The 13,071-nt window shown below is 47.0% G+C and overlaps 1 long non-coding RNA gene across 1 annotated transcript; it reads left to right on the top strand.

Annotated features, from left to right (window-relative positions):
- Positions 1 to 4,291: 4,291 nt before the first annotated feature.
- LOC127593762 (uncharacterized) lies at positions 4,292 to 13,038 on the top strand. Its single transcript, XR_007960489.1, has 4 exons — positions 4,292 to 4,521; positions 4,613 to 4,744; positions 11,381 to 12,174; positions 12,862 to 13,038. It is a non-coding gene; the product is annotated as an uncharacterized LOC127593762 (long non-coding RNA).
- The last annotated feature ends 33 nt before the right edge of the window (positions 13,039 to 13,071 follow it).

Here is a 13,071-nt window from a genome sequence, read left to right as displayed (position 1 = left end):
CAGTGTGGGCACTTTCTCCACCAGTCCTCGCTCATATTCGATCAACAGCCTTCCGTCTATGCTAATGACGCCGTGAAGGTGGCATATATCATGAGCTTATTGACAGGTCCGGCGGCGTCATGGGCAATGGCGACGAGCGACGCGAAGCCGAGCCTCCGGTCTTCGTTCCACGACTTCGTTACGGCGTTTCGCCGTGTGTTCCACCATCCCGTGCAGGGCAGAGAGGCGGAGGGCCGGCTACTCGAACTCCACCAGGGAAGGCGATCGGTGGCGGATTACTCGATCGAGTTCCGGTTATTGGCCGCCCAGATTGGCTACGAAGACCGAGCACTATGTGGGCTGTTTCGTCACGGATTAAACCCCCAGCTCAAGGATGAACTGCCGACCCGCGACCACAGTTCCGACCTGGAGGAGTTGATCGATCTCTCCTTACGATTGGACAACCACCTGAGGGGAGAGAGACCGGGAACGTGGAGGTGATCGGTTCCCGTCCCGGCATGCCGCGTACCGCGGTGATTACTATGAGGCGCTTCGTGCAGCAGGACCCGAAGATCACCCTCGACCCCGGGAGGTGGTCACCGCGGAGGAACCGATGCAGCTGCGTGGCGAAAACTCTGGATCGGAAGGGGGAAGGCGCCGATTCAACGATCGGGCTCGGTCTGACAGCGACCGACCAGGACCTCATGCTGCTCCCAGCCTTCCGGAACCTCAGCCACCTTTATTCTCCGAATACCGTGAGTCACGACCCCGCGCGGAGCCTCCCGAGCCGCGGCGAATCAACTCCCGGCCGGGGCACCCCAGGAGACTGGAACTCGAAGGGGAGATATATGGGGGGGTCCCGGTCGCGACGGGTTAGGGACCTGATAGACTCGGGGGCCGATGAGTGTTTCATTGATACCGGTCTCGCCTCTGATTTAGGCTGTTTTATCGAGGAGTTGGTCGAGAAGAAGCGGGTTCATGACCTCGATGGGCGCCTCCTGGCGGTTGTGACACAAAGAACAGAACCACTTAAACTCCAAGTATCCGGTAACCATGTCGAGCATAGACGGTTTTATTTAATGCGGTCTCGAGCCGCTCCGGTTATACTCGGTTTGCCCTGGCTCAAGACTCACAACCCCGTCATTTCTTGGGAGCGCCCGGCAATAGAGAGTTGGAGCCGGTACTGTTACCAGCGTTGTTTACGGTCAGCCGTAGGGGAGCGCGAACGTGCCGGTAACGACTCCCCAGAAACTATCTGCCTTGACGGAGTGCCAAACTGCTATCATGACCTACGACAAGTATTCAGCAAGGATGACGCATGCTCGTTGCCCCCGCACCGCCCATACGACTGCGCCATAGACCTGCAGGTGGGCGCTCCGTTGCCGAATTCACGGCTTTATCAGGTGCCTCAACCAGAACGAGAGGCACTAACGGAATATATGAATAGCTCGCTCACTGCAGGTCTAATTAGGCCATCGCGATCACCGTTAGGGGCGGGGTTCTTTTTTGTGGAGAAAAAGGACAAGTCGCTACGACCGTGCGTTGATTATCGTGGATTGAATCACATCACGGTAAAAAATAAGTATCCGTTGCCGTTGTTGGACTCCGCTTTCGCTCCGTTGCAATCAGCCACTATATTTTCGAAATTAGATTTACGCAGTGCTTACCATTTGGTCCGCATTCGGGAAGGAGATGAATGGAAGACTGCTTTTAAGACCCCGCTGGGTCATTTCGAGTATTTGGTCATGCCTTTCGGTCTGACTAATGCTCCCGCGGTATTACAAAGTTTGATCAATGATGTGTTAAGGGATATGCTGAATATCTTCTGTTTTGTCTATCTTGACGATATTTTAATTTTCTCCCGTTCGTTGCAAGAACATAAGCAACACGTCCGACTTGTCTTACAGCGTTTGTTGGAAAATAGGCGAATTTCATGTACCGGTCATCTCTTTTCTGGGTTTCATTATTGAGCAGGGCAAGCTGAGAGCAGACCCCAACAAAACGCAGGCGGTGACGAACGCCTACTCCGTCCAACCGGAAGGAGTTACAGCGTTTTTTGGGGTTTGCCAACTTCTATAGGCGATTCATTCGCGGCTACAGCCAAAAGGCACTCCCGTTGACCCGACTGATTTCCACTAAATTCCCATTCAAATGGGACTCGGCTGCGGACACGGCGTTCGCAAGCTTGAAAGCAGCATTCACAAATCCTCCAGTATTGCAACATCATAACCCTGACTTTCCGTTCGTCGTAGAAGTGGACGACTCGGATTCAGGGGTGGGGGCGGTGCTGTCCCAGCGTTCCCCGGTCGACCAGAAGCTGCACCCCTGCGCCTTTTTCTCTCGTCGACTCAGCGCGGCCGAGACGAACTATGACGTGGGCAATCGCGAACTGTTGGCTGTGGTCGCCGCCTTGCAAGAAGACCTCGCGTCGGCCTCCGGCGGGATTGCTCCAGCCTCTGCCCATTCCTCTGCGGCCCTGGTCCCACATCGCCCTGGACTTTGTCACGGGCCTTCCTCCATCCCGTGGGCGGTCCGTTATTCTCACTGTCGTGGACCGGTTCTCCAAGGCCGCTCATTTTGTTCCTCTGTTCAAGTTGCCGTCTGCTTTGGAGACCGCAGACCTTCTCGTCAAGCACGTTTTCCGTCTCCATGGCATCCCGGTGGACATTGTCCCGGACCGGCGGCCCCAGTTCGTGTCCCGCGTGTGGAAGCGGTTTATTGAAATTTGTGTGAAGTAAATAAACTGAATTTAAAAGTAACATTTGAGTCCACACCGTTTAATTGAAGAACTCAAGCTGAAATAACTGCTTTGGAATACAGTAAAACAAAATCACCGCACATTTAAGATTAACTCGACAAACCAAACTGTTAATTTCACCTAAATAAAACAGTCAGGGAAAAAGAAAACACAACAACAACCAAAGAGAAACCAAACATGCATCCATCCGTCCATCCTTCCATTTCCAATTCACTTTTTCTCACAAGGGCCACATTTTTTATGACTTTTTTTTAAACAAGCACAAAGGTAAAAATTCAGATTTTAGAGGCCTTTTATTTTGAAATACAATACATGCTGATTTATATAGCGCTTTCACAACAGCGGCGGAGAGAACAAAGCGCTTATCAAAACAGTTAACATCAAGTAAAATAATAAACACAACACACAACGTAAAACACAGACAGTCGTACAGTCCTAACAGAGGAGAGAATCAAAGTGTCCTTTAACCAGTGGATCAGAGACGTCATGCTCAAAATGTGCACACGTCGGCTACAAGCTATGTTTCAAAGTCAACAAAAAGCAGTCGCATCCATTGACGAAAAAAAAGATAGGTTCACTTCTCCTGTCCCATGGAAATCCATTTCAATTCCAAGTGGCGACTCTCGGTTCCAAATCCTCAACTTCAGCAGCCATCCATCCATCCGCACCACCGCCGACTGTCCAACAGCGCCGACATCTCCACTGAACAAAACGAGGTTGTGAAAAATGCTGCCCATTGCAGGCGCAAAAAACACAAGCGCCCCAGGTCTGTCCAGCACCGACAGTCAATGGCGCAGACATTCCTCCCAATCAAAATCTGTGCTGGTACAGGCGTAACCACGCCTTGCGGCAGCCTTCACCGAGTTACTCCCATTAAAACAAATAAGTGTGAAACATTTTTATTTTACAAGACTGTATCTATTAAACTCGCCAAATCGTGTAGCCACCCTAGGTGCAGCTACCAGTTGCACCTTTCTATTAAGTTGTCACGGGAAAGTGTGTCAATTTATCAAATCTATTTGAGTTAGGATGCACTACTTCAGGTCACAGTGAGATTGGCAACAGCACACTCTAGTTGGAGTCAAGGGGAAAGATCCGACAGGACAACAAAAAAAATACAGTATACTGAGTAAATATTTACAATCGGAGTAGATGGGAAACTGAACTAAATACCTTACATGCCTCTGAACCAGAATACAAAAAGATGAACAAGGAAAAAAACACAAGTTAAATTGCTATCAGTTCTTATCAGTTGTTTTGGTATCAGATCTGACCCATGAAAAAAACGACTGAGATCTCAGATTAAAAAAAATGCTGGTTTCGTCAGAAAAAAAAGGAAATCCTTTCAACTGTCCGACCACCCTCCAGGGGACGGGTGGCTTTGAAGTCCAAGATTTAAATATACTTTCAAGCTCATAAACGGACTGGTTTCTTCATATCAAAACTACAGTATTTGAAATCCAAACCACTCACGTGCATGCATACATTTGGTGTCTTTTATTTTGAAGGTGGTCAACGGTGCTCTCTGTTCGCAGCTTCCCGTGTGCAGAGTGTTCACAATAGCTGTCTTGTCCGCAGTCCACTCACTCCAGGGTTTGATGAGCGTGGAGGGATTGACACTCTTGACTAAATTCTCCTGAATTTGTCGTTAACGTGTTCAAACCTCCACTCGGGGCGTCCAAAGTCATCTTGCTGGACCGACCAAAACATCTTTTGTTGAAGTTTCGTCCCCGATTAAAGTCGTCTCGGTGGACATTGGTGTTTCTCGGCCTTGTTTAGCTTCGGTTAGCTTGCTCGCCGCAAACAAAGAGGCGCTCGTGCTCAACACATCGCTCTGCAAAAATCGTAAACGTAAAATTGTTGTTGTAATTTCAGTGTGAACAATGTGCACAAGGACATCAGAATACGAGGAGGAACTATGTGGAGAAAAAGGGGACCACAAGGGACAACGTCAACTGCTGGACGCCATTGGCAGGATGCAGCCAAGAGTTGTTCTTCACAGATTAGGTTTGGTCACAACGTTCGTTTCACTTGTCTTGTACTCTTTTTAAAAGCCTTTATATGCTGTCTTTCTTGTACTCACTGAGTGTGTGTGCGTATATTAGGGATGTGAATCTCAGCACTGAGGACGATTCGATACACATCACGATCCACTGCCAGCGATGCGATACTTAAACGATACATGGAATTTTCTGGCGATACGATTCGATACACATTAAGTTAAAATCAATGCGATCCGATACGATACAATGCAATTTGTTGCGATATTGTGCAATTAAACATGATGCAAATAAGCAAAGAAAAAAAGCTTTTAAAAAGATGGAATTCAGTATGGTATTACAAAAAGGATACCACTTTATTCCTTATAAAGAGTAGAACTTGTAAAACAACTTATTTAAGCCCTTTCACAATTGGGTTTTGTGCAAAGGAAATGTAAACAATTTGGCACCTGAGACTCACAGCTGTTGCTATAGTGTAAACACAAACAGACTCTCACTGAGTGTCTTATATGAAATATTCATATATATATATATATATATATATATATATATATATATATATATATATATATATATATATTAGTTCTTATCAGTTGTCATATAGCGTATATATGTATGGATACATATATATATACACCTGTGTATGTATATATATATATATATATATATATATATATATAAATCTATAGCGCAAGATGTCCACCCATCCACTGTAAGTGCAACTCTTTGCGCACTGTTCAGCGACACAGTAATCTCACTTCTCACTTTGTTGTACACATCGGGAATATGTTTGTAAGTGAACACAGACCTGTCTGGTATTTTATACCGGGGTTCCAAAACGTGCACGAGCTGTCTGAAACCCTCGTTGTCCACCACGCTAAGGCTGGAGGTCTTTGCATATGAAATAAGCAGTGGCCTTAGTTATAGCCATTGCGCGGTTACAGTGAGTTGCAAGGGGACTCCCAAAATAAGAGGCATTTTTTATTCTGATCCTGACCTGGTTTACCAAGAGTTTCTCCGGTGTCCGACGAGGAACTGGGCGGGGAAGCGGGAGGGAAACTTGTCGGTGATCTGGTGCCATCAGTTTAAGTGGGTCTGCATATTTGTGGTGCTGCCGTTGCATGGCTTCTTAGTGCGACATTCCTTGCAAATTACGGAGGTTTTATCAAGCTTTCCGTCTTTCTTTTCGAAGCCGTAGTATTTCCAAACATAAGATTTGAATGTTGCGGCTGCATTAAATATAGTAGTTTCCTTGCTGCTGCGTGCGCTAACTTCCATAATGTTTCGCTCGTTGTGTACTGGACTGTATGTGACGCACGGCTACCGTCCGTATTCAACACAAAACGCAAAGCAATGATGGTGCATTCATTGCGCCTAGGAAATGGCAGATATGTGACGTTTAACATGAATAAAACGGCGATTGAATCGGATTTTACCGATACCCATCAATGCATCGTGATGAATCGCGATTTCACGGATACCCATCAATGCATCGTGATGAATCGCGATTTCACCCGTCAATCGCGTCGTACCCAGTGAATGAGCCGATGCACTCGGAATGGCGGACGTGCGCATCGATGTATCGATTAATATCGATTATTTTCCACACCCTTAGCGTATATATGTATGGATACATATATATATACACCCGTGTGTATGTATATGTACATGTGCTTATACTTGAGACACACGGGTGTGTCGGTCTTATTTTACCCATGTATACCTGAATAGTTCATCACTATTCATTCACATGGATAGTGATTATTATAATCACTATTAAAACCATTTCCATTAATAGTGATTATAATCAGAAACAGACTGCTGTGTTGAAAGCAAACTTGAGAAAAATGAAGTATGCAACCATGGTTTAAATCCACTATAGGCTGAGTACTAGTGTACCTTAGATGTGCACTTTACAATGTTATATTGCCCTATTTTGATTTCATAAAAAAAGCTGTTAAAGCAGCTGCTGTGTGACAAAATATTTTTTCACCATTATTGATGGACAGTAATATTGTGTGAGAGATTATGTGTGAATAACTGCACCAAGTGAAAAATGTTCATGTAAAATTGAAAATCGAATTTGTTATTTCAGTAAATATTTCCATTTGGCTCATAGAAAACTGATTCATGATTCCATGTTGATGAGAGCATTAAAATGGTGGGAAAAAAATGACAAAAAATGTAAAAGGAAATTCAGAAACGATAAATGTGTGAGTAATCATGATTAAATATTTAGTTGATTTGAGTTTATTATGACAGTTGCATTTTTAATTAGATTAAATATTTTAATCGTTTGACAGCTCTAATATATATATATATATATATATTAGAGCTTCAGAGAGATTCAGAGATTCAGATATATATATATATATATCGGCTGGATAGCTCAGCTGGTAAGGCATCGGTTTGGCATACGGGAGACGGTGGTTCGAATCCCGCTTGGGGCAAAAATGAGCACATAACACCATCCAGTGTGGGTCCTTGGGCAAGATCCTTCACGCTAATGCCTACCTCATACAATGATGACAGACAATAAAACGAATGACATGCCGGCTCAGACGTCGCCCGGCCAAACAAGGTCTGCGTCAGGTGCTGGGGAACCAGAGCACCTTGATGAAAAATGGGCTACTGGAACAAAGCGGAGATGGGCGAGATGCGATAACATGGCTCTGTTGGAATGCTACTACTCAAGCAACCCTAGTCAGAGGGGTTACATGCAGAGAATGTGGGCTAAATGGCTACTTCGAAACCCACAGTCACAGTTGACCGCGAAACAACTAGTAGCTCAGTGTGTTCCAACATCCACAAACGGCAACTGCTGTCACAACTTGAGATTGATGAGGTACAACGCAGGTTCCATGGTGAAGGGCCCCAGGCTGCCAGATCAGAGGAGGAGGTCATACAAGAGATTGGGAGGCAAGCCCCAATGAATGCAGATAATGAGATTGGGTGGCCAGCCCCAATGAATGAAATGCTGAGCGAGGCAGCAACTGACCTGAAAGCTAAGATCATGGCGAGAATGAAAGCTGGGCAACAAGGAAAGCGGCTACGGCCAAATACCTCCAGCGAGTGAGGCAAGTCCTAAGAAGCCAGCTCAATGGCAAGAATAAGACCCGGGCAATAAACAGCTATGCCCTGCCAGTGATCAGATACCCTGCAGGAATAATAAGGTGGCCAAAGGAAGAGATTCAGACCACGGATGTTAAGACCCGAAAGCTCCTAACCATGCATGGAGGGTTCCATCCCAAATCCAGCACCCTGAGACTGTACGCAAGCCGAAAGGATGGAGGCCGGGGACTAGTGAGTGTGAGAGCCACTGTCCAGGATGAAACATCCAAGCTCCATGAATACATCAAGGAGAAGGCTCCAACGGATGACGTACTCTGAGAATGTCTCAGACAATGGGGAACAGAAGATGAGGCGCTGGAAGAGGGACCATCATGGGAGGACAAGCCCCTACACGGGATGTACCACCGGACCATAACTGAAGTGGCTGATCTCAAGAAGTCCTATCAGTGGCTAGAGAGGGCTGGCCTGAAGGACAGCACAGAGGCACTCATCCTGGCTGCTCAGGAGCAGGCCTTGAGCACCAGAACCATCGAGGCCCAGATATACCACACCAGACAAGACCCAAGGTGTAGGTTGTGCAAAGAGGCACCTGAGACGATCCAACACATAACTGCAGGGTGTAAGATGCTGGCAGGGAAAGCCTACATGGAACGCCATAACCAGGTGGCTGGCATAGTCTACCGAAACATCTGTGCCGAGTATGGACTGGAAACCCCAAGGTAAAATGGGAAACACCTCCGAAGGTGGTGGAGAATGACAGAGCGAAGATCCTGTGGGACTTCCAGATCCAGACTGACAAGATGGTAATGGCGAACCAACCAGATATCGTGATCATAGATAAAGGGCAGAGGAAAGCCGTTGTAGTGGATGTAGCGGTCCCAAGTGATGGAAACATCAGGAAGAAGGAACATGAGAAACTCGAGAAATACCAAGGGCTCAGAGAGGAGCTGGAGAGAGCCTGGAAGGTAAAGGTGACAGTCGTGCCTGTGGTGGTCGGAGCACTCGGGGCAGTGACCCCCAAACTAGATGAGTGGTTGCAACAGATCCCGGGAACAACATCGGACATCTCAGTCCAGAAATGTGCAGTGCTGGGAACAGCAAGGATACTGCGCAGAACCCTCAAGCTTGCTGGCCTCTCATAGAGGACCCGAGCTGAATGAGGGACGGACAACGTCGGACGGTTGGAGGGTTGAGACGAGGATTCATTTTATATAATATAAAAAAAATAAATCCATCTCACCCCTCGGGTGGTGTCCGTCCCTCATTCAGCTCGGGTCCTCTACCAGAGGCCAGGAAGCTTGAGGGTTCTGCGCAGTATCCTTGCTGTTCCCAGCACTGCACATTTCTGGACTGAGATGTCCGATGTTGTTCCCGGGATCTGTTGCAACCACTCATCTAGTTTGGGGGTCACTGCCCCAAGTGCTCCGATCACCACAAGCACGACTGTCACCTTTACCTTCCAGGCTCTCTCCAGCTCCTCTCTGAGCCGTTGGTATTTCTCCAGTTTCTCGTGTTCCTTCTTTCTGATGTTTCCATCACTTGGGACCGCTACATCCACTACAACGGCTTTCCTCTGCCCTTTATCTATGATCACGATATCTGGTTGGTTCGCCATTACCATCTTGTCAGTCTGGATCTGGAAGTCCCACAGGATCTTCGCTCCTTCGGAGGTGTTTCCCATTTTGACCTTGGGGTTTCCAGTCCATACTCCGCACAGATATTTCGGTAGACTATGCCAGCCACCTGGTTATGGCTTTCCATGTAGGCTTTCCCTGCCAGCATCTTACACCCTGCAGTTAGGTGTTGACTCATCTCAGGTGTCTCTTTGCACAACCTACACCTTGGGTCTTGTCTGGTGTGGTATATCTGGGCGTCAGTGGCTCTGGTGCTCAGAGATCTACGGGGCGTCTCGGTCGTGGCGGATCAGAGTTCTGATTGACTCGGGGGCCGATGATTGTTTCCTCGATACAGACATTACCTCAGAGTTAGGCTGTTTAATCGAGGAACTAACCAAAAAGAAGCGCGTTCACGATCTTGATGGGCGTCTTCTGGCGATGGTGACCCAGATCACAGAACCTCTCAAGCTCAAGTTATCTGGGAATCACGTCGAATACAGGCGGTTTTATTTGATGCAGTCCCGAGCCGTTCCGGTTGTTCTCGGCTTACCATGTGTTTACCATGGGACCGCCCGGCCATAGAGATTTGGAGCCTCTTTTGTTATGAGCATTGTTTACGATCCGCCGTAGGGGGGCGCGCGCGTGTTTGCAACGATGCCCCCGAAATCATCTGCCTTGACAGAGTGCCTAGTTGCTATCACGACTTGCAACAGGTGTTCAAGCAAGGACCGCGCCCGATCTTTGCCTCCACACCGTCAATACAACTGCGCCATTGATTTGCAGGCGGGCGTCCCGCTGCCGAGCTCTTGGCTTTATCAGGTGTCTCATCCAGAACAGGAGGCATTGAGGGACTATATTAACAGCTCGCTCGTTGCAGGTCTTATCAGACCGTCATGATCGCCGTTAGGGCAGGGTTTTTCTTCGTTGAAAAGAAGGACAAGTCGTTGCGGCCGTGTGTGGACAATCGTGGGCTCAACGACATTACCATTAAGAACAAATGCCCACTTCCGTTGTTGGACTCCGCCTTCGCTCCCCTACAATCGGCCACCATTTTCTAAAAATTAGACTTGCGTAGTGCGTACCATCTGGTTCGCGTACGGGAAGGGGATGAATGGAAGACGGCTTTTAAGACTCCCTTAGGCCATTTTGAGTATTTAGTTATGCCTTTCGCTTTGACTAATGCTCCCGCTATATTCCAAAGTCTTGTCAACGACGTGTGGAGAGACCTGTTGAATGTTGAATATTCTGTTGAATGTGATTATTTTGTTTTATCTCGATGACATTTAGATTTTTTTTCCCGGTCATTACAGGAACACAAACGGCACGTCGGGCTAATTTTACAATGGTTATTAGAAAACAGGCTCTTCGTCAAGGCAGAGAAGTGTGAATTCCACGTGCAAACCATCTCTTTCCTGGGATTTATAATTGAGCAGGGTAAACTGAGAGCCGACCCCGTCAAAACTAGGGTGGTGGTGGAATGGCCAACTCTTACTAGCCGTAAAGAACTACAACGGTTCTTGGGGTTTCCCAATTTTTATAGAAGATTTGAACATCCCAATCCTGACCATCCTTTTATTGTTGAGGTGGACATCTCGGATTCAGGAGTGGGGGTGGTTTTGTCTCAACGATCTCCGGTTGACAAGAAGCTGCAGCCCTGCGCTTTTTTCTCTCGTCGACTCAGTGCCGCCGAGTCGAACTACGACGTGGGAAACCGCAAACTACTGGCGGTCGTAGCAGCCCTAGAGGAATGGAGACACTGGCTCGAGGGGACTAAGGGGCGTTCAATGTTTTCACAGACCATAAAAACCTGGAGTACATTTGCTCCGCTAAAAGACTGAACTCACGCCAGGCCCGGTGGGCGCTGCTGTTGACACGGTTTAATTTCACCCTCACATACTGTCCCGGTTCAAAGAACACCATGCCTGACGCCCTCTCCCGTCTCCACAATCCCGCAGGAAGGGACCGCACACCAGGATCCATACTTGTATCCATACCATTGTATCCTGGGGGCGTTGAGGTGGTAGATCGAGCGGAGGAGGGTTCAGGAGGCTCAAGATGGGGTCCAAGTCCTGGCTGACTGTCCCGCAGGGAAACTGTTTGTGCCTCCTTCACTGCGTTCGGGAGGTGTTGCAGCGGGGGCATGCGTCCAAGGTGGCTTGCCATCCCGGGGTGAACCGGACTTTGCACCTCATCTCCCAGCAGACGTTCCATTTCGGCCGCCTGCACACCTGCTGCCTATTTGTCGGTGATTACACCTGCTATATCTAGGCGCTCCGGTAATCGACTCATTGCCGGAGTATTGCATGCCGTGCCACTGCTGTTTGCCCATGTATTTTAGAAAACGCTACTGGTGTAGCATTATTGACCTTTACATTCTTCGCCGTCCCATTGTGAATATAAATCATAATTTGCCTAATCAATTCCCTTGCCGTTTTTTGCAAGCGTTTTTTGTTGTCTTATATTGTTTCCTGGTTTTTGTTAGTAACCAGCGCTTTCCGTTAGACGGTATTATTTTGGTTTGTAATAAATATTATTTTGTGAAAAGATCCTTTTTTTGGTGTCTGCTATTTCGGAGAGCCACTTATTCTCGCTTTTATGTTACGCACCAAGCGACAGTTCAAAATAAGTGTTGTATAAAATATAGCATTAGCAATATATTTGTAGAATAAATGTAATAAATAAGCAAAAGCATTGAAAACACTGCGTAAGGTGGCTGTGCTATTTACAGTGGTTACAGGTTTCCACGTATGTTTATCCCTCGTAGTCCACCGTTTGCGATGAATGCAAAATTGTCTTTGAATCAAAGGCAAAGGCATTCGGAAAAACACGAGAGAGCTGAAACCTATGGGGGGTTTTAAAATGGCCGAAATTTCTTGACGTCACCGGCTGATAATTCTCAGGCATTTCAGCAATAATAAAAAAGGTTTTGGTTCCGTAATCATCACAATTTACCTATTTTGCACCATAGAGACCCATTATAATTCATATTTTTGAATGCATCGTAAACCTAATGTGTAAATGTGCGATTTACGTCAATCGCTTTGTTTTCGCTTGGACAGACGTATGCATGCCACATTGTTGGTTTGAGGTCATTCCAATTGTGCAACTTTTAGGTGGCGTCAGAGGATCGCAAATGAGTTTGCCTTTTTGCAGGAGGCTTCAAACCAATGCATTTTACATGAACACGTCCGGTCGGGATTGTTAGTAGGGCTTGGTTGGGACCTCCAGACACAATTTTTTTTTTCCTTTTGCAAAAAATAAAGAATAAAAAATCCCAAAGAACTAATAAAAACTATATGTATGGATAGCACAGATGCCTTTGAACATTTTGAGTATTTGAAAAAAAAAAAGAATGTTTGTATAACACAACATACATCATTTCCAAAATTGTAAAACGCGTAACTTTGGGGGTTTTTTTTGTTTCGAAGGACCTAAGGGTTATTCAGCAGCCTGACAGCAGTCGGTAGGCATCAGCGGCGGGATCTCTCCTTCTTGCAGCACGGGTGTAACAGTCTGGCTGAAGGAGCTACGCAGTGCTGTCAGGGCGGGCTGGAGGGTGTGGGAGCGACTGTCCATCATAGCTTTTAGCTTAGCGAGTATCCTCCTGTTGCCCACCTCCTACAGAGTGTCCAGGGAGCAGCCCAGG

The sequence above is a fragment of the Hippocampus zosterae genome, chromosome 21 (genome assembly GCF_025434085.1).
Source record: "Hippocampus zosterae strain Florida chromosome 21, ASM2543408v3, whole genome shotgun sequence".
NCBI lineage: Eukaryota > Metazoa > Chordata > Actinopteri > Syngnathiformes > Syngnathidae > Hippocampus > Hippocampus zosterae.
Note: the sequence above shows the minus strand (reverse complement) of the source record. Positions and strands in the feature narration are given on the sequence as shown.